The sequence below is a fragment of the Cebidichthys violaceus genome, unplaced genomic scaffold, assembly GCF_023349555.1.
Source record: "Cebidichthys violaceus isolate CVI_PGR_0920_01 unplaced genomic scaffold, fCebVio1.0.p SCAF_125, whole genome shotgun sequence".
NCBI lineage: Eukaryota > Metazoa > Chordata > Actinopteri > Perciformes > Stichaeidae > Cebidichthys > Cebidichthys violaceus.
In genome coordinates, this window is record NW_027176291.1 from 141525 (window position 1) to 161227 (window position 19703).

Here is a 19703-nt window from a genome sequence, read left to right on the forward strand (position 1 = left end):
CCAAGCATCATAATGTGCTGATTGGTCGGCTTCCAGCTGCCAGATGTAAAAGCATTCATGGCTTTGCTTTAAGTAGAGGGACTGCTGTGTTATATCAGTCAGAGAGCAGCAAAGCAGGTATTTGTTCACAGACATAGTGATTATAGCAGAGAATAAAGGTACAGACGTCTCTTTACAGCAACTATAAGTGAATGTGTATTTCAGTGATGTGTGATTGTGGGGAAAATGTAAAAACAGCATGAAAGAAAGGGCGATCAAAGAAGCTTGCTCTTACTAAGAAATAAACCTGCAGCACTGGACTGGGTGTAGCCTTTCCCCGTGACATGTTTCATAACTTATTCTTCCCTCCGAAAGAGCTAATGTTACACAATACAATTTAGCAATATTTAATTTGCTAGATTCCCAAACGTGGTGAGAAATCGGGCAGGAGAGCCTTAAATCCTGGGGATTATTTTCTGCTGTTGATCTTTGGGCTGAATACGCGGTGGTACATGGCATCTTGGCAAGACCGCGCAATTGCACAGAGACCAGTAAGACCCCCTCCGTCTGCTTCTTGGTATCTCGGATTCCGAAGGAAAATCCATTTGAGGTGTTCAGCCGGCTTTAGCCTAATCAAGAAAACACGAGGGCGTGGTAGTACCTGCACGGGACGTTACAGAGCTGTTTTCAGTGCATGTGGAGGACGCGCTCTTTGATGTGATGGGGGACGGAGGGCAGCGGGGGCCCTGATCCTATAAATCCGGCAAAAGTGGTCCAGATTCTCTCATCTCCTCCGAGTTGAGTGCGCGTTTCTGTAGAGGTGCAACTGATGACGGAGACAGAATAGCTCCGGCCGAAAAGCAGCTTCCTCACTTTATTTTTTATTTTTTCATGAACAAATTAAAAATTCACATGGCTGAAATGGAAAAATGCCCTTTTACCCTTTCAGATAACATCCCCAGTCATACGACAAAATGAATCTCTTCATATTTCTAAATCAAAATTCTATCATCTTTTTCCCCGTAAAACGAAATAAGATATGCGCTTACGTAAGCTATTTCCAACCGAATTCAACCAATAATATCATAACATCCATCCATCAAATAATCAGCAACTTTTAGCAACAAGGGAGGTGTGTGTGCAGCCACAGTCCTCTGTAGCTCATATTTTAAATCTCTCTTGTGACCACTCAAATAAAGATGAAGGCAGTTCATTTGCAAGTGCACATGTAATAAATGCAATTACAGCTGCAAACATGTCACATGCTGTTACAAATGTGTTTATCAAGCGCCATGTGCTGCTGTTTATTTTCGTCTGACGGGATGTGGGTCTCCTGGGAGATTACTGGACCACAAGACTAACTGCCCAGGCTAATGCCCATGCATCTATGTCACTAGCACAGGGCAATCCACTACATTTGGTACCAAAATAAAAATGGAATTATTCCTCTAACAGCTACTAGTCTTGTGTCCTTTGCAGTCTGTCCACAACCTCGGTGCAGTTTCAAAAAGCCACACTTCAGCAGTCAATCATGCTGCCTTTGTGAGGCATTTAAGCTTTTACTACATTCTGCTTGTCCGGCGCAGGGTTGTGTTGTCTATAATTCAAATGCACACACCTCTCTCTCTCTCTCTCTCTCTCTCTCTCTCTCTCTCTCTCTCTCTCTCTCTCTCACACACATTCACAAATTCACAAATCCGATCAGCGTGTTTTCTTCTCGAGCCGTTTGGTGACAGTGGAGAGAGAGAGAGAGAGAGAGAGAGAGAGAGAGAGAGAGAGAGGGATGGATGGATGGAGGGATAAACTCTCTCCTCTTATTTAATCCTCTGTTCACACCCATCCCGTCCTGCTTCGCTCTCCTATGGATAGACACACACGGAAAGAGTCGGTTGTGAAATCGCTCCGAACAGACTGATGTCAAATAAATGGAACCAGCAGTAAAGCACCAGAAGGGTAAATTCACGAGGATGCTGGTGTCTACATTGGTCCCCCTTTGCGATACATTAATGAGACCTGATAAATGTTGTCAGCTACCTGCTGTGCAGCCGTATACTGCAGGTTCATGGCTGTCAGCTCCTGTAGTGGTCCCCCAGTTTACAGTATGTCGTTTTGTTGTATTTGAATAAAATCAGGCAGTTTGATCCATTCCACTTGACAATCTGTTAACCGGTACAAACGGCTCGGTTTTAGTCCTTGGGCGTTAAATGCTGACATTTTGTCATGGGCCTTGGTGTCTCGAGCTGAGTTACTGCTGATGAAAACCCTACATTTCCCCATTTTGCAGCTTCAAGATAAAAACTTTTAAATACCAAAATCGTGGGTGATTTTTATTGCGAAGAATTTATAGAAAAATGTGTTTATCACTGAAATAGTGGAGCTTTGTTCGTGGCTGTTCTTCCATGTAATTATAAATCATTGGGCACTTTTATTTTGAATAATTTATAGGAAATTACATGTGATCATCCACCGCTTTACAGCCGCTTTTTTGACCATGAAATATATCCGATTACTATGGTGTACGGATAGAACAAACGAGGACTTTCACCCAGAAGACAGCTGACTGTGTCCTGCGTGAATCCCAAGTCCATGTGAACGTAACGAGCGTAACCGAAGTTATGTAACAAACGTAATTATTTCAACCCACCACGATCTTTTACTGAACCTAACCAAGTGCTTTTATTTTAGAAACCATCCGTTACACCAAGGAGTACCAACCAAATTTGGTGAACTGATGATTTCTTTCAAGATGAAGAGCAGCCTTTCACATTTCCTGTTGTAAGTGAGCTGTGAGTCGCTCCAGTCTGATTGGTCAGAAAAAGAACGAGATGGAAGTGAGCCAGCAGATCAGATGGACAGATAACTGGATGGGAAATATAGTCATAAATCATAACCAAGTTGGCCCAAGTCGACCCGGTGTCTGGCTGCAGGCCATCAGCTGAGTGTTTCATCTGTTTGATGCTGTTTCTGCTGGAAGAACAGCTGCAGATGCAGAACAGCATAATGACAGTTGTGCTGATGTCAAGAACTTTAAGAAGTAGAAACTTTTTTATTAACAAAAAGTTTTATAATGTGGTCTACTCTGTACCCGACGACTGTCAAGGTCAAGGTAGGATTTATTGTTCTCCTTCAAAGACAGTAAAATACGGACGGTAATATTCTACTCGTGGTCGCACATCATGTCACAGCTTTAACTTTATTACATACAGCACATCCATCTCATCGCAGAGTGATGCTGATGGTGCATTTATTCCTTCAAGTGGCTTCTCGGATCTGAGAAGGCAGAACAGAAAGGCAAGAAATAAAGCTGATAGTTTGTTTAAGTTCTCACATTCTACAATACCTGCGCATGGCAGCTACAGTTTGTTTTAGGTTAAGAAAAGATTATGGCAAATAAGTTATGGCTATGGTATGGTTAGGCTTAGGCAACAGAGCACTTGGTTAGGGTTATGAAATTATCGTTGTTATGGTTAAAAAGGTGGACAGTATTTGCAGGTCTGTGACAGGACACAAGCTCAAGTCCTCCACATGATGCACCACAATGTTTTTTAATGCTTAACAAAATGAAAAACTACTGCATTTGTACAAAAAAGTACATCTTTTCTTTCAGCGCTGTCTCGGGCAACAAAGGGTGAATGAAGATGTGAGAAAAGAAGTAAAGCTGATGGTTTTTTTTCAGTTACCTTGAACAGTAAACTAAATCCTGAGAGAAAAGAGAGACGGAGTGGGATGAACTCCTCATTCCACCTTAATAAAACCTGAGCAAAGAGCTGTTGTAGCATGACACAGCCAAGACCTATGGGCAGATGAAAGTAGACAGAAGATGGGCTGTAATCAACTCAGGGTCTCCACACACACACACACACACACACACACACACACACACACACACACACAGGGCCACTGACAGCACCTGGGTTGCATCCCAATTGTATTGTTGAGATCTGAAAGCTAGAAAAGATGCCAACTTTGTTCTTCTTGGCTTTAACACTCTCCTTCGACATCTAACCTTCCCTTTCCTGCCTTGGACGACCATGACTGTGTTACTATGTGTTTTAAATCTTTTCGCTTTACTGCTCCATTGGATCTCATGCTGGATGTGGTGAACTTGCAGTGAGGAGAATCTAAAAACTAAATAATATATTCATTGACAGCCAGGAAATCTACTCACACAATCAGACTGGCCTGCAGTAAACCTTCAGGGATGAAATGTGTTTGTGGCTCTCGAATTTGATTTCTGCTTAAGTCCCAGCATCAAGTATAGTGGCTTTTCTCTTTCAAACCTAATTACTATTATTATACCTGTCAGTATAGGAGTACTTGCCATAGCTGTGTTATCCTGATAAAAATATTATATCACTACCCAAACCACAGAGAGGCCTTGTGCTGCTTTGTCTGTTTGTGTGTGTGTGTGTGTGTGTGTGTGTGTGTGTGTGTGTCCATCCATTCGTCCATTGTCGTCCACCTTTCGGGGGTATCAGGCTAAGCAGGGCATTCAGGACTTCCCTCTCCCCAGCAGCGTTCTCCAGGTCTTCCTGGGGAACCCGTAGGCGTGTTCAGAATAGACCAGATGTATAATATCAAGGATGTTTTGGGTCTACCCCGGGCCTCTCACCAGTTGAACATACTAGGAAAACCTCTAAAAGGAGGGGTCCAAGAGGCATCCTGATCAGATGCCCAAACCACATCAGCTGACCTCTTTCCCTGTGAGCCTTGAGATCCCTTCCATGAAAATCACAAACAGAATCGGTGATGAGGGACAACCCTGGTGTAGGCAAACAACCACTGGAAATGTGTTTGACTTTGTGCTAATTTTGCACAAAAACATGATTTTACATGATTTTAACTCTGCGATATTCTTTAAATTTATTTTTCCGTAATTCTGTTATTATGCAACAGAAGCATAATTCCGTGTGTTTGTGTGTGCTAAAGAAGCAGAAAGAACAATGCAATGCACTCAGAACTTACAGTAAGCTAATGGCTCCAGATGGTGCTTATTATTCAATTAGAGACATCTCTTTAGATTACATAACACAGAACCAACACACAAACACAGACTTCAGAAGCCTTATGGTTTAAGTTACATGTGTAATGGTGGCACTGACCAGAACAACTAGTTAGAAATATCCCCCAGAGTGCAGAACATTGGCTTTCTTTTCCAACAGCTTGGTAAACCAAAAATACTCCACTGGATGAACTTTAGATTTTTGCATAACATATGTTATGCCACCTGTTTTCAGTGTTTCTTCTATAGCATCATGCACTGTGGCCCAGATTTCCTCGACAAGCTGCCTTCAATACATTTTGTGCCGGTTTCTTTTTGGAAGTGGTGGATTTTCCACCTAAGAACCTAGAGCGGATTTGTCTCGTCGGGTTGATGTCTTCTCCTGGATCTACTGCTACCTGTGTGATCCTCTTAATGCATATGCATGAAGTAGGTGCTGTTCACATGCAGGATACCTCAAGTGACAGGAGAACTGCACTACCCAACCTGTGAGCCTATTTCTGAGCCGTCTAAAACAAGATGCAGACGTCTCAGCTTGTCTGGTCCAGCGTAAAGTACAAACATGCTCATTGAGTAATGCATCACTCTAAACTACGCCAGTACAATTTGAAAACCGCTGCTGTTGAAAAGAGCGCTTGCTGTCTGCCCAGGGCATTAAAAAGGCACTGAGTAAATAAACTGGAATATTATCTTCCCCATCACAACAAATGTAATACTTAAAAGTAAAATTGAAATTGGTTTAATAGGACTCTGTTCATATGATCTGATATTCTGCCTGATCTGTGACGGGCCTTTTCATCTCCTCTGCGGTTGGTAAACTGTGTGACAAAAATAGTTTTCGCTGCTAAATGTTTCAGTAATAACTCTACAAGCTGCCTTTGTGCAAAAAGGATTATCATTTATTAAGTGTATATCTCATTCTAACAAAAGACTTTCACTTGCCAAATGTTGATGTTAAGGTGATTGTTTTTCGACAATCATGCTGGACACTTTTTGGGAAGTCAGAGGCACTCTTACATCTGGCAGTGTAAAGCTTTTTTGTTCACTTTCGCACCTTGGACATCTCACTTCATCTCTTTTTTTTCTTGTATTTTTGGGAAAATGTTGGAACCTGAGCATCCATATCCAAAACATGTAATGCACTATGTATCTTTTCTTGGAATAGTGTGAGGCAGTGCACTTTCTGTTCCTGAGGCTCTTATGTTGTGGTGACAATTTACATATTTTTCTGGAGCCCTTATTCTATGCTTTACATTATATTTCTAACAGTATATATGAGTTAATATTCACATGGGGTAGGCAAAGACCAAAGCCTGTGTCATTCAAACGTTATCGTCTTAAAAGCGGTGGTGAGTGGCCTCTTGATTTGTTCAACAGCGTTTCAAAGCTATGCAAGACAAAAACAAACCAAAAAGCATGTATAGTCTGAAGAGAGCCTTGCTTCATTTTTTCTGCTCTCCTCAGTTGACAGAACAGACTCTTAACGAGCAAAGCTCTGTTGTTTTCACAGGATTCTTCATTTAAAATGGGACGCTAATGCAGTTTATTTGGTAAAATGCTAAAAGAGCTGATCCACTGATCACAGATCCTGAATTTAATTAATGCCAAACTTTCAAATCGGCTCAACTGCACCACCACTTACACCGCTACGGAACATCCCATAATTAGCTGACGGATTAAGGTGCACCTTACAGTTTAGCAGATCACAGCCACATATTATAATTAAAGTAATTAGGTCTCCTATCTGTCTCTCCGCTTCGTTAAATTCACTCCCAGTAAACGCATAATATTGAGGCTGTGGAAATGAGATGGCAGTCTGCCTCGGTGTGCATTTTTTACTTAGAAATATAAAAACTTTGAGATTGTGGTGGGGGAAGGTACAACAATGATGCAGCACATTACAGATGAGAGGAAGCTAGATACCAATATTGATTTTAATCTGCAACTGTTAATCTTATTCTCTTTTAAAAGGGTTATTTGTCATGATGTTGCCAACTAGTATGCACAAATAATGTTTATGGGTACTATTATAGTCCTTTCTCTTTCTAGGTCTGGGTACCAAGCATCAAATACCCGTAGCGTTTGACTGGAAAGGTTTCCGTACTGCTTGGTTATTTGGGTCGATACCTTAAAAGTAACAAGTACCGATACCCAGCCCTACAAGGCATTTATCATTTTTGTCAAATAATGTCAAATCCACGTACCTTTTCAAGCCTTTAGATTGGAATAACAATGAGAAAGGGTCTGAAAAGAGGAGCTACACAAATAAAAGACAAGGCCTCGGTGACGGGATGAACAATAAAAGTATGGCCATAAAGGGAGAGTAAACGCAGCACATGGGTCTTGTTAAAGAACACACAGAGATGTGTCATTTTCAATACACAACAAGAGGACTTGTAAACATTACCTGATTTACAAATGGTTTGAGACCAGCTTGTGCTTTATGATATCTTGCTATCATACATCCTCATCGGCCTTGTAGACCTTGGCTCAAACATAGAAGGTAAAACAAACAATGTACTTAGTGCAACAGTGTAGAACAAAGAATATGAAACCAGGTAGTTCTGTTACCACATTTGTCGATACGATACGATACGCAAAATTAGAAATTCAATATCCAATTAGACAATGATTTAAAGCTAATGAATATAAGGAGGCAATGTTAATTGCTTGCTGATGTATTTCACTGCAGCTCAGGAGGTCTTTAACACTCATGTCTCATCCCATTGTTCAGCCAAGTATTATTCAAAACCATTTAAATGATCCGACATTGCGTCAAAGCACTGCCAGGATGTAGAGCGAAGTGTTGGACAGACCTGATTAATATTAGGAGACAGCATTCATCCGCAAATGGACAACTATGCTGTGACAGTAAATCTCAACACAAGGTCCACTTTCCATCTAGACCGAGCTTTCAACTACATCTCAAGGTCTTCACCAGCAAGAGGAACTGGGTCAGGTCACAAGTTACTTATTCAGACAACATATCAAGTAAATTATTCAGCTAATTCCAATTTGCTGGTGAAGGCTAGTAGTAAATGGACCTCGAGTTAATGTTTTTCACGAGAAAACTAATCTTTTTCTCCATTTTTCAATGAACCAATAAATAAATAAGCAGAAGAATTAATAATGAGGTAAGGATTTCTTTAGTCGGGCCTGTAGCTTTAAATCCAGTGGTTAAGGGGTCAAGAGAGAGAACAATTGATCTAGGAAAAGGGAGAAAACCTGGCTGGCTTCCTATCAACAGAGCAATAATTTGGTATGCAGCAGCAATGATGAGGCTAATTGATTGCTAAACCAGTTTTCTCCAGCAGGGCTCTGCTGGTGAAATGACACATCAATAGTTGTTGCAGCAATTATATGCTGCACCTCACCGTTGCCCTCCTTCCACGAGGTTAACAGTCTCATCCCCAAGAGGGAAGAAATCGATACTCTGCTAACAAAAAGCAGCTGTTCACATCTGCAAGGCTTTATTTTTTAAATCAGCCTCTTCTTTGAAACTTGCTTTGCAAATGTGAAATTATAATTTTTATAATGTGCTGCATGTCAGTGTTTGATGTCGACCGTCAGGAATGCATGTCAAACTGTATTTCAGTCAAATAAAAGTTAAATTCCTGGTCTCTCAGGAAAAAACTAAGTTCTATATTACTTTGTTTGACATTTTGGGAAATACACATATTTGTTTTCTGGGAGGAGAAGATCAATACCTCCCTCATATCTCTGTTTTGTCAAATACTACAGTCGGTCATCTTAGCTTAGCACAAGGTTTGGTAATAGGGGGGAAAAGATACAAAAGGTAAGCAACAATTCTGAATCTCAGTGATGATGTTATATCTTTTGTTAAATGTTAAAATGTTAAATGTTATGGACGACTGTGGCTCAGTGGTAGAGCAGGGTTGTCCTTCAATCAGAGGATCCCCGGCTCCGCTAGTCCATGTCGATGTGTCCTTGTGCAAGACTTAAGCCCAAATTGCTCTCGCAGGCTGTTCCCGCGGTGTATGAATTGGTATGAATGTTAGTTAGTCCTGACTTGCATGGTAGCCCCTGCCATCAGTGTATGAATGGGTGTGAATGGATGAATGATGACATGTAGTGTCGAAAAGCTTTGAGTGGTCGGAAGACTAGAAAAGCGCTATACAAGTACAGTCCATTTACCATTTAAATAAATAACTAAAACAAAAGTGTAAAAATGTAATTCCACTATTTCTTGGCTGGGACCAGCTACTTCCTGGAGTCTCTGCTGGTTGCCTGGGAACTGCTCAGAGCCAACAGCCTCATTTCTACACTTTTTTTTTTTACAATTTTTGTACAGATTAAAGAATCAAGACTTTGTTACTGCCGGGTCCTAGCCCTTGTGCTAAACTGGAAGCTAACTAGCTGCTGGCTGTTGTCTCACACAAACCGGAGTGCTTTCGATCTTCTCATGTAATGACTTTCCCCCACTACGTCTTTGTTATATATCCGGTGGCAGCCAGTCTTCCATCTACACCACAGTCCTTGCAGTCAGCACTCAGTACATTCTTCATCACTCCCACTGCACTCACAAGACAAAGCTCCACCGCCACAGGGTGGAAAATGACTACCGGCTAGTGTTAAGGTGGCGAAATGGTCGTCGTTAGACATCGACATTATCATCAAAGTCTCATCAGTGGACGGAGAGACTCCAGCGGAGAGATGAGCGAGGAGTGTGTGTGTGTGTGTGTGTGTGTGTGTGTGTGAGTGTGTGTTCAGGCCTGTGAGAGTGAAATAAGAGGAGATTGCCACCAGTCTGAGTTCGTTAGGAGTCATTAGATCCTTCGCAGAAACAAGGCTGAACAACCTCAGAGCACCAGCATCTTTTATTTCTCTCTTTTGATCCTGGAGGAAGAACATCAGGCACCTGCTTCCAGCTGAAGTTTTTTTTTTTTTTTTTGGTCTGCAATCTAGTGCACACACTTTTCTGGGTCCCTTTGTTGCAAAGTCCTGCATTTAGTTTTGTTAATGAACTTAATTTTGGTAGCTTTCATCCTGCCAGTTCAAAGACATATAGGCAGCACATTGGAGTCTTAACAAACTACATTTGATTTAGTGTAACTTTTAGCAAAGATGAATGGATTTTTACTGTTTACTGTCTCTGTTAGTGCTCATATTACTCTACTCATGAAATAATTTGGTTTGCTTTCATCCCCAATTGCTGTTAAAAGTTTCTCAAGGCATTAGGCTCTGCTGGATATCAGAAGTCAATAATAATTTCATAAATGCTTGTTTTTTTGATGTTGCCTTTTCTAGTGGCTTTGGATTGCAGTCGCACTGCAAACAAACTACTCACATCTGCCTTCGAATAGGATCAGACTTGTATTGTTGTCCATTAGCGCAGTTATTTGGAACTAAAGTTTGGCGTTGTTGCTCGTAGCAGATTTAATAAATAGTAATTAATTAATATCAAGATATGTAACAATTATAAATATTTTAAATCTGTCGAAGTGCAGTGTAAAAGCGGAGAGAGAGAAGTGTCCTCTGATGTCTTCTTGCTTTATCTTCTTGAGGAAGGCGTTGCAATTTCATGGTGGGAAAGGCAAACCACTCCCACTCTATCAACTGTCTTGATTATTTCATTCCACCTTATTTTCCCCAATTAATACTAGCTACTTACATAGTCTCTTTAATTCTTCCATATTTTAAATGTGAGCTTTTTCAGCTGCCGAACGATACCAAGCAGTTTGTTGTAAATTCCTGAATTAAAACCGGATTAATTAGAGATTGAATGAATTAAGGAATTCCCCAACATTGATAGACACTAATATCATGACACAGACAGACCTATGTAGACATGTGTACCTATATGCATAATAAATGAATGGATAACATTGTTCAGAGTCTTGGGTGAGAGGCAACATAGGTGTCCAGTGCTGCGGGTGAGATAAAGTTGCAGGCAGAGCATCCAGTTTGTATGTTTTGTATGGCAGGAAGCTTAAATAAATGTAAACAGAGTTGGCTATCACAAACTTAACTATACATAACCTTTATACACTCTTTATAGATAAAATACAGGGACCTACTTCACAAGGACTAGCATATAAAGTACAAGTTTCTTTAAGTTGTTTACTACAATTGGATCTGTGTCCTCAGGAATGTGGACGCTCGTAACCATAAAGGTGGGTCATAAAACATTGTAGGGCCAGCATTAACGCTTTGAGTGCCACTGGTGACCCCAGGTCCTATCAGGCACGAACCACTTATTGACCTATAGGTTCCTGAGGGTAGTCTCTGGACAAAGTTTATTAGTTAAGATTGTGTCATAGACATTTCTGTTTTATCAAGAGATTTTATGGCAATATGTGGAATATATACTCCAGATTGTGAGTATACAGTAAATGTCAACGTTACAATCTGCCCTCAGAGAGACATCTAGCTACAGTACGAATCTCCTTTTTTATTCTATTTTCAGACAGGTAGCAACAAATCATAACAGTACAAAACCACAGAGCCGTACCTTGCAAGAATGATTGGCCATGTCTGGGTGTGAGAGGTATAGCCGGCAGAAGGCAAAAGCAACAACAACAAGAGTCTAAAAATAGAACATAAGTAATTTAGAGTGACAGAATTTGAGATTTGAGAGTGTTGGAGAAGTGAAAATGAAACGGCATGTCATGCTTTGATCGCCATCTTGTCTTTTATTACCAATTAAAAAGTGATGACCTACCTCCCCTGTCAGACTACCTCTCACTGTTATTGTTGAAATGTCCTGGAGATATTTAGTTTTTTGTTCAGATTAAAGGTGCTGAATTGCAAATTCAGGGCACATCTATGATTGAGACGTCACTCGGCTTTCAACATGGGCGACGACTGAGCCGCCGGCTTTCAGCTAACGATGCTAACAGCACGAGCGGTGCAAACAAGTGCTGACGGAGCTTACAGTGTTTGACCAGGCCACACACGGCCGCTCCGGCTATGTCAACCAAGCTTAGACAAACTGGGATTACAACACATTCAGAGGGAGAGTGACTTTCAACTATTACTGTTTGTTTGGAGAAGTGTTGGTCATTATATTAGCCAACAATAGAAATGTGACAAGTTAAATGTTGTAACATGAATTCCTCTCTGTCTTGTGAATTTGCTTTTGTCTGTGATTGAGTCTTTTAAAATGGTATTTCCTTAATACTAGTGAATTAATCTGCCTGTGCAGTAGGTATATCTTAACTTGTCTCTAATGTACATCACATTGTTTTAAGTATTTTACTAAATGCATGCCTTATTCTTTCTTCGTTATCTTTTCCTATACAGATGTTTCTAACTTGATAAGAAAACAAGTTTGCAGTGAGATGTGAAGGGATGAGTCAGTTAGTCCGTATTTCCCAGTTTGACTTCTATTCCTATGTAGATAATGTATCTGTCTGTTTGTGGATATATTCTCATCGTCTGGTGTTGTTTTGACACTACAGTAACTGTTTGTTCATTGAACCCGCTTTATGAAGTTTATTTTGACAAGCAAATGTCAAGAGTGCAATGCGGAATATTTATGATTTGACACTTACTAACAAGTCCTGCATCCAAACAACAGAAAAGGTAAAAGAAAGTTCACATGTCTTGAATATATTTATAAAGGTTATAGAGTTGCTTTGCACAGAGACAATCCCATAAAGCCAAGAAAGTGAGCAGAAGGAAGTTTTTTTTTTAAAAAAGCAAACATATTTTTTCAGCATTTCCTTTGTTTGACAGCAGAGTCAAATTTCATCCAGCAGCTAGCAGGGACTCACGCCTGCTGCGAGTCGTAGTTACTTTCTCAGCTGTGACTTTCTTCCAGCCGGCAGATGAAATTGTGGCATTTTGCTGTCACCGTATCGATCTGCCTGGTATCGCTGTCATTTATGCAAACTCCTCCAAGGACGTGAACCCGATCGACCCGAGGAGATGAGAAGAGGACCGCTCTGTCTGTCTCGCACTCTCTTTCTGTTTTTCCTCACACTTTCACGCCTCAGAACAATGCACACACACACACACACACACACACACACACACACACACACGACTAAAAGGAAGCATGTGTTTGAAGCTGACATTGCAGTTTCTATTAAACAATGAAAACATTCATTTTATTCTGAATCACATGATCTTTTCCCAAAAGTCCAAAATAAAACTATATGGTACAGCAGAACAACAAGGTGTAATCCAAAACAGGCTATAGTACTTTGGCTGCTTTAAGGGCATGTAAACACTGAATAAATAATTAAAATCCTTACTGCATGTATATAGGTTATACTTAATGTTTTATGTGCATGTAGAGGGTTCAATATACACAAAGAAAAAAACAAGAATTTGCCATCTACCATGGTGCTCAACACCCAAACATTCAGCCTTTCACCTTCATGATAGCATTGTGATCCCAGTCTGTTCATAGCAGGCATCATTGGTTTTTACAGCCCACGACTTTAATGTTTGGTTCAGCCTCTCACGGCTCTCTGACATTCATTTTACAGCCTCAGCAAGCAGCTCCGACGGAACCACTGACAAAGTTAGCAACTAGCTGGTGAACGCTGTGGAGGATTTAGCAGCCTCAGAGCCACATGTTTACCTCAGGAGTTGGTGAAGATGAAGTTAAAGGAGAGCGAATAATGGGTGTTGGTCATAAGGTGATAACACGTTAGTGTGTTTACAGCTTGGCACCATGCATATCTAAGGCAAAATGGTGCTTCCCCATTAAGGTGTTGTTGTACTTTGCATACAGCGATGGATGGATGGATGAATTTGACAATCTAGAGCCTTACAAATTGGTAACTTTCTCACAGCCCTTGCTGTGAAATGAATGTTCTGTACATAGCATAAAACTGCATGATACAGACATCCGCTGTTGTGACAGTTCAAAGGGTTAAATTGTAAGCTGAACACACCTCAGGTTCACGTTACTTCTATTTGTACCCGTAGGTAGACTTGGTTTGCTATAGAAGGCGAGGCATCCATCTCGACACACATTACAATCAACACAGACAAAAAGACAAACATGATAAAAGTACACAAGGCTCCAAATCAGTAAATCACTAAATAAAATAAATAAGTACACAAACATTGCTTCTATAGCATCTGTGCACTGTTGCTATAATTTGTTTACCTGGCTGCTGGAACAAAGCTGTTTTTATACCGCTTTGTTCTACACCGTGGGACTATATACCTCCGTCTAGAAGGAAGAAGCTGAAATTCCCTGTGCAAAGGGTGGGAGTTGTCCTCGACAAAGATAATTCCGCCTTAAGGCAGGACCACCTTTATGGCTGTGATACCGCCTTAACAAGCGCCTAGTCTGGGAGGGAGCACCGCCTGAAAGGATCAGTTAAGGCTAAGAAAGTCCCCAAAATAGTGTGCATTGTACTACTCACAAAGCCCCCAAAGTCAGGATGGTGGACTAGTTTTATACATATTATATATTGCAATGCTTATGTATTCAGGATGTTGTTCTTTATCATTGAAACTACAGTCTATTCATCTAAATGAATCCCATTAATACGGTTACATTTTCAATATTGTGAATATTGACCCCAATTACTGTCTGATATCTGCAGTCCCGCTTTAGAATAATATCTGCTTTTTGCATGGTGCCGGCTTGCAAGATCCAACATCTGCTAATCCCTCACGATGACAATGATGACAATATTAGCAGCCTTTGTCTCTCAGGCAGCCATTGTCTTTTTCCTTGACACATACAAAGACACACACACACACGCACACACGCACACACACACACACACACACACACACACACACACACACACACACACTGCCTCCTCGTCTCTCTGACCATTTGTCGGGCATAATACGCTGATGTTTTTTGACTCGGGTGTATTGGTTCATGAGGATCTTGACAGTCTCTGCTTGTGTGTGTGTATACATGTAAGTGCAAGTAATGTGTGTGTTTGTTATGTTGTTGTGTGCGTGTGTGTGTGTGTGTGTATCAGCAGACCCCACAGCATTATGATTAGTGCACGTCGTCTGCAGAAGTGTGCTGATGACTCTCGGGATGTTATGGAGATTTTAGCTCCTCTAACGGTTTCGTCTGCTCCATTCCCTTCCTAAGCTGATGAGAGACTGAGGGGACTGAATAATTTAGACGTGTGGCGGAAAAGATGTTTAATTTTGGAGTAAACTGAAATTTTCTCAGCTTTAGTTGGCTGCTTGCAGTTTGTCTCTGCTCTTGGACCTCTCATTCCTCATTTTGAAAAACTGGACTAAGAGACTTGACATGAGAGGTCCAAATGACAGGACAGATTGGGAAACCCTGTGGAACAAACTTGTGATTTGAGCCGATATGAATAAACTACTTCACTTTACTGCTTCCATTGTTATCTGCTTACATGTCTGTCTGTCCACTGATTTTGGTCCAGACTGGAATATTACAAGAGTTATTGGATGGATTAACATGAAATTTTGCATTCATGTTCCCAAAAGGATGAATCCTAATTACTTTGGTGGTTCTCTGACCTTTCCTCGAGCGCCGCCATGAGGTTCATGTTTGTGGTTTTGAGTGAAATGTCTCAGTAGCTGTTGAATGGATTGTCATTCAATTTAAATCCAAATATTGCCCCCCTTTTGGATGAATCGTAATATTCTTGTTGATTCTTAAACATTTTCTTTCGCCGTATCATCAAGTCAAAATGTGTATTTATATATATATATATATATATATATATATATATATATATGCAAAACACATTAGGCTTGAAGTAAAAGTAAAATATATAAAAAATGATATAACGTAAAAAAGAATGCATGTAATATTCATCATACAGGCAAAAATGGGGATGATGATATTCACATTAAGAGGTCAGTAAAATCAAATAGCACGGTGAATAACTCCCATGGCTGAGTACCTCTTGATTATGCTGTGTCTTTAGATTCTTCTCTTATTGAGTAAAGCTCTGTGGCTGTCAGCAGTGTGTGGGGGGAATAAACAGATAGGAATTAAAACAACAACAAAAAAACACCAGCACTTGTCAAACTTAATCCTTTCATCTCCCGGCGAGGCATAAAAAGTGGATGTCATTGTTTCAAAGAAAGCTTTCGCCCTCCTTTTTTCTCTCCCTGCACCCCCTTTTTACCAAATCTGTTGACGGACTTTGGTCCAGAGTAAACAAAGGCATTCCCACAGTTCAATGTGCCGAATCGTTGACTTGGTTTTTCAAAGGGGCAACACATTGCTCCATTTCTCACGGCAGGCAGAGAGAAGCATTGGGGAAGAGTCACTCATGTTTTTTTCATGTGGAAATGTAAAAACCCATTTCTGTCCCCGATCTCTCTCTTGCTCTCTGCCTGTGAGCAGAGGATCACTGTGCTGTCAGATTTCGCCTCTCTGGATGGCTGCATGTATTTTTGGGACGGATTTAAAGGTCAATCTCATGCACAATAGTTTGCTTGTGTTATTTTTATCCCCAGCAATACGAGGCATCGACCAATCTCTAATTTATAACTGTGGTGCAGCAGCGGCGCTTCCGAGCCAATAGTGGAAACATCCAGGTTTTAACAGCGTCCGCTCTATGCAGCAGTGTACCGGCTAGCCTGTACACCACAGCTCATTGACTTCTCATACGGCAGTGATTTGCATTTCTCAGCTGATTAGCTAATCTACACTGATTTGAAAAAGAGAACGTAATTGTAAATTATAAATGATTGCCGCAACTTGTGGGTTTTAATGGTTTGCTTCATGTAAGAAATGCCGTTGGGCAACGACAAAGAAACTACGAACACATTCTCACTCTAACTCACTTGGTCATGGACTCTGCGAGGCTTCACACTGGGACGATCTAGCGTCGGTTGTGGAAATGTCAGCTTTTGCCCGTTAAATTCATACAGTCTCCTTTTTCAAAATAAGCTTCCAACGTAAAATTACTTAGCTTTTAGGATTACTTACAAAACCAAACTAATTGGTTTGCAGGGGGGGGCAAAGAGCCTCTTGATATGTATTTATGCATGTATGTAATGTATGTATTTATTTACTTACTTACTTACTTACTTACTTACCAAGACCAGTCTTGTACAGCCAGCAGATATTGTTGTCTGCTTTTCAGGTGGTTGACACGACATATTTTCCGACACGCGCTCTTTGTCCGCTGGTGGGAGTGTGCTCACCTGTGAGCGTGTGCGATACAGAGCGCAGAGTAGAATTGTAAATGCGCGACCATGTAGAGACAGAAATGACATCCCGTCGTGTAAATAAGATAAATAACATAAGGCTATTTAGTTTGTTTAATAAAATAACAAGGTATAGACCTGTTCTATAGGAAAGTGATATAAAAAATATCCATAAACCCGTCAGTGATGACGGTCACATGGGTTTTACTGTAGAATATCATTATGTAGTTGTCTTTAACCTAAAATACCATTTGGAACTTATTTTATGACGTAACATTGATCAGTGATAGAAGGAAGGAAGGATGGAGAGAAAGGTGGATGAGGGAGGATGGAGAGGTGAAGGGGGAGAGTGGTTGATAGAAGGGAGGGAGGATGGAGAGGAAGGAGGATGGGGGGGGGGTTGAGGGGGGGTGTAGCTACTGATTTTCAGCGTCAGCTGTAGAAGCCAAAGACGTCTTCTTCTTGTGAATCCAGCTGAAGAAACTCGCCTTTTTCTTCTCTTCCTTTTCTTTCTTTTTTATCTCCTTCTCAAGCATTTTCTTCCTCATCTTCTCCAGCTCAGGTTGTCTTTCCTCCCTCTTTTTGCTGAAGAATCCTCTCATCTTCTGCTTCATGGACAGACAGATGTTTTCAAGGACCTTGTTCTCGTCCTTGAGCTGTTTTGATGCTGCCTTTAGGTGTTCGTTGTTGGCCAGCTCCTTGTTTAACTTTTTCTCCAGATCTCCGTATTTTTCCTGCCTGACCTGGATCAGATCCTCAACCCGGTTCAACTTCCACTGGTACTCAACCGGAGGAGTCTCCAAGCCCTGTTGTTTCAGTTCCAGGTCTTTGGTGATCTTTTTTAGAGCATCACATTTTTCCTCCCAGACCTCATTGTTCCGGATTAGTTCAGCTTTTTTAATGATGAGCTGGATTGTGGTCTCCGTTAGCCTACGAGTCAGACCATACTTGTCCTTGCTGAGATCCAGCATTTGGATCTTTTGGTCATAGTGTTTTGCCTCGTACTTTTCTTCCTGGAATTGGAGACGTTTCTTAAGTTGGCTGATTTCTGACAGATGTTTTTTGTTACTCTGTCCGGCAAACTCTAGACTCCTCTCCTGACGGCTTTTTTTTGCTTCAACATCGTGGACCCTGCGGCAGAAACTCCACTTTTCAATCTTGGATTTTCTCTTCAATGCCTCCAGGTCATTGTGCAGACTGTTGATCTCATCGTTAGCACGAGTGAGAGCCAGTTCCAGAGGATGTACTTTTGGAGGAGGAGGTTCTGGACGGTCCTGGGGATTGCCAGCCTCGTCTTTCTGGATGGTTCTTATATCTCTCATGTTGTTTCCTATATCCACTGCCTGGTGTAGACTGTGGTGGTCTGTTGTGGACTGTGATTTGGTGCGGTTGACCTTTTCTTATATCCATAGCACTGTCTGTAGATGACTGTGGTGTCTGTAAAAGACTGTGGTGGTCTGTTGTGGACTGTGATACTCTGTTGTGGACTGTGATTTGGCGTGGTTGATTTTTTCTTATATCCATAGCACTGTCTGTAAAAATCACTGCGGACACCTGTGGTTATATGTATATATTTTTTTTTACTAGAAGCTGACAGATGAAGGTGTCGATAAGTAGAATAAAAATGATCCCTTCACATCACAGGACATGTTATAGGGTCTGCATGTTTTTATGAATCTGTTTTCATTTCAATACTGAAGCTTTGTGATTGATAACTTAAATACAACCAACCAAATCACATTGTGGTGACTAAAAATAAACTATTGAAGGCCTCAAAAAGCCCTAAGAATTATTTTTTCTACACAAAAAGTTGTACTTTTACAACCAGTTAGTAGTGAAAACTGAAAATAAAATTAACTAGACCAATTAAAAGCAGTTAAAAGCTGGTTTAACCTGCATGTATCTACTAACAGGCATCACAGCCTGATGTGTCTTCTTCCTCTGAGCCATTGAGCTCCATTAAAAACACCTCAATGAACCATAAACACACACACTGTAGTTTATCTTCACTCAATACACAGTCCTGCTGCCACAAATACTCACTACAGAAACAAATATGGATTCATCCGCTGCTAAAAATAGTCCCCAACAAAGGCACCATTTCCTCCTGTTTGTTTGACAGTGACCCGGGGTCTCATCATAAAACAGAGCGTAGCATCAGCACTAAGTGTTTGTATACATTCAAAGGAGGAAATGTACGTACGCCAAAACATATTCCTTATTCATAAAACCTTGCGTAGTGAGCTATTTCCTTTTATAAATCCCAAATCAAAAGTTTGATAGGTGAACACTATTTTTGTATTTATTATTGTTTTCATATGGCATTATGATCAGGACTAATGATGAAGATATGGAGTGATTGTGGCTTTATTTACACGTTAATGTGTAGGTGATGAAGATGAAGGTGAAGGTGAAGTTGAGCTCTGATATATCAGATAGCTGTTTACAGTCTGTTCAGTATGCTGAATCTGTCCCGATGGAATAAAACATGGACGAATAAATAAAGTCGTGTTCACTGCAGCGATTTCAATTCACAGACACTTTATGAAAACTAAAATCTAAATTGGTGATTATCTGCACAGTATTAGAAGATTATTGACAATTTCTGACGCTCTGTTGTGCATTTCTT

General features: G+C 40.7%; 1 protein-coding gene across 2 annotated transcripts in view; it reads left to right on the plus strand.

The window, feature by feature from the left end:
• Positions 1-19703, plus strand: part of fam184ab (family with sequence similarity 184 member Ab) — a 134768-nt gene that overhangs the window by 32058 nt on the left and 83007 nt on the right. The window lies entirely within an intron of this gene.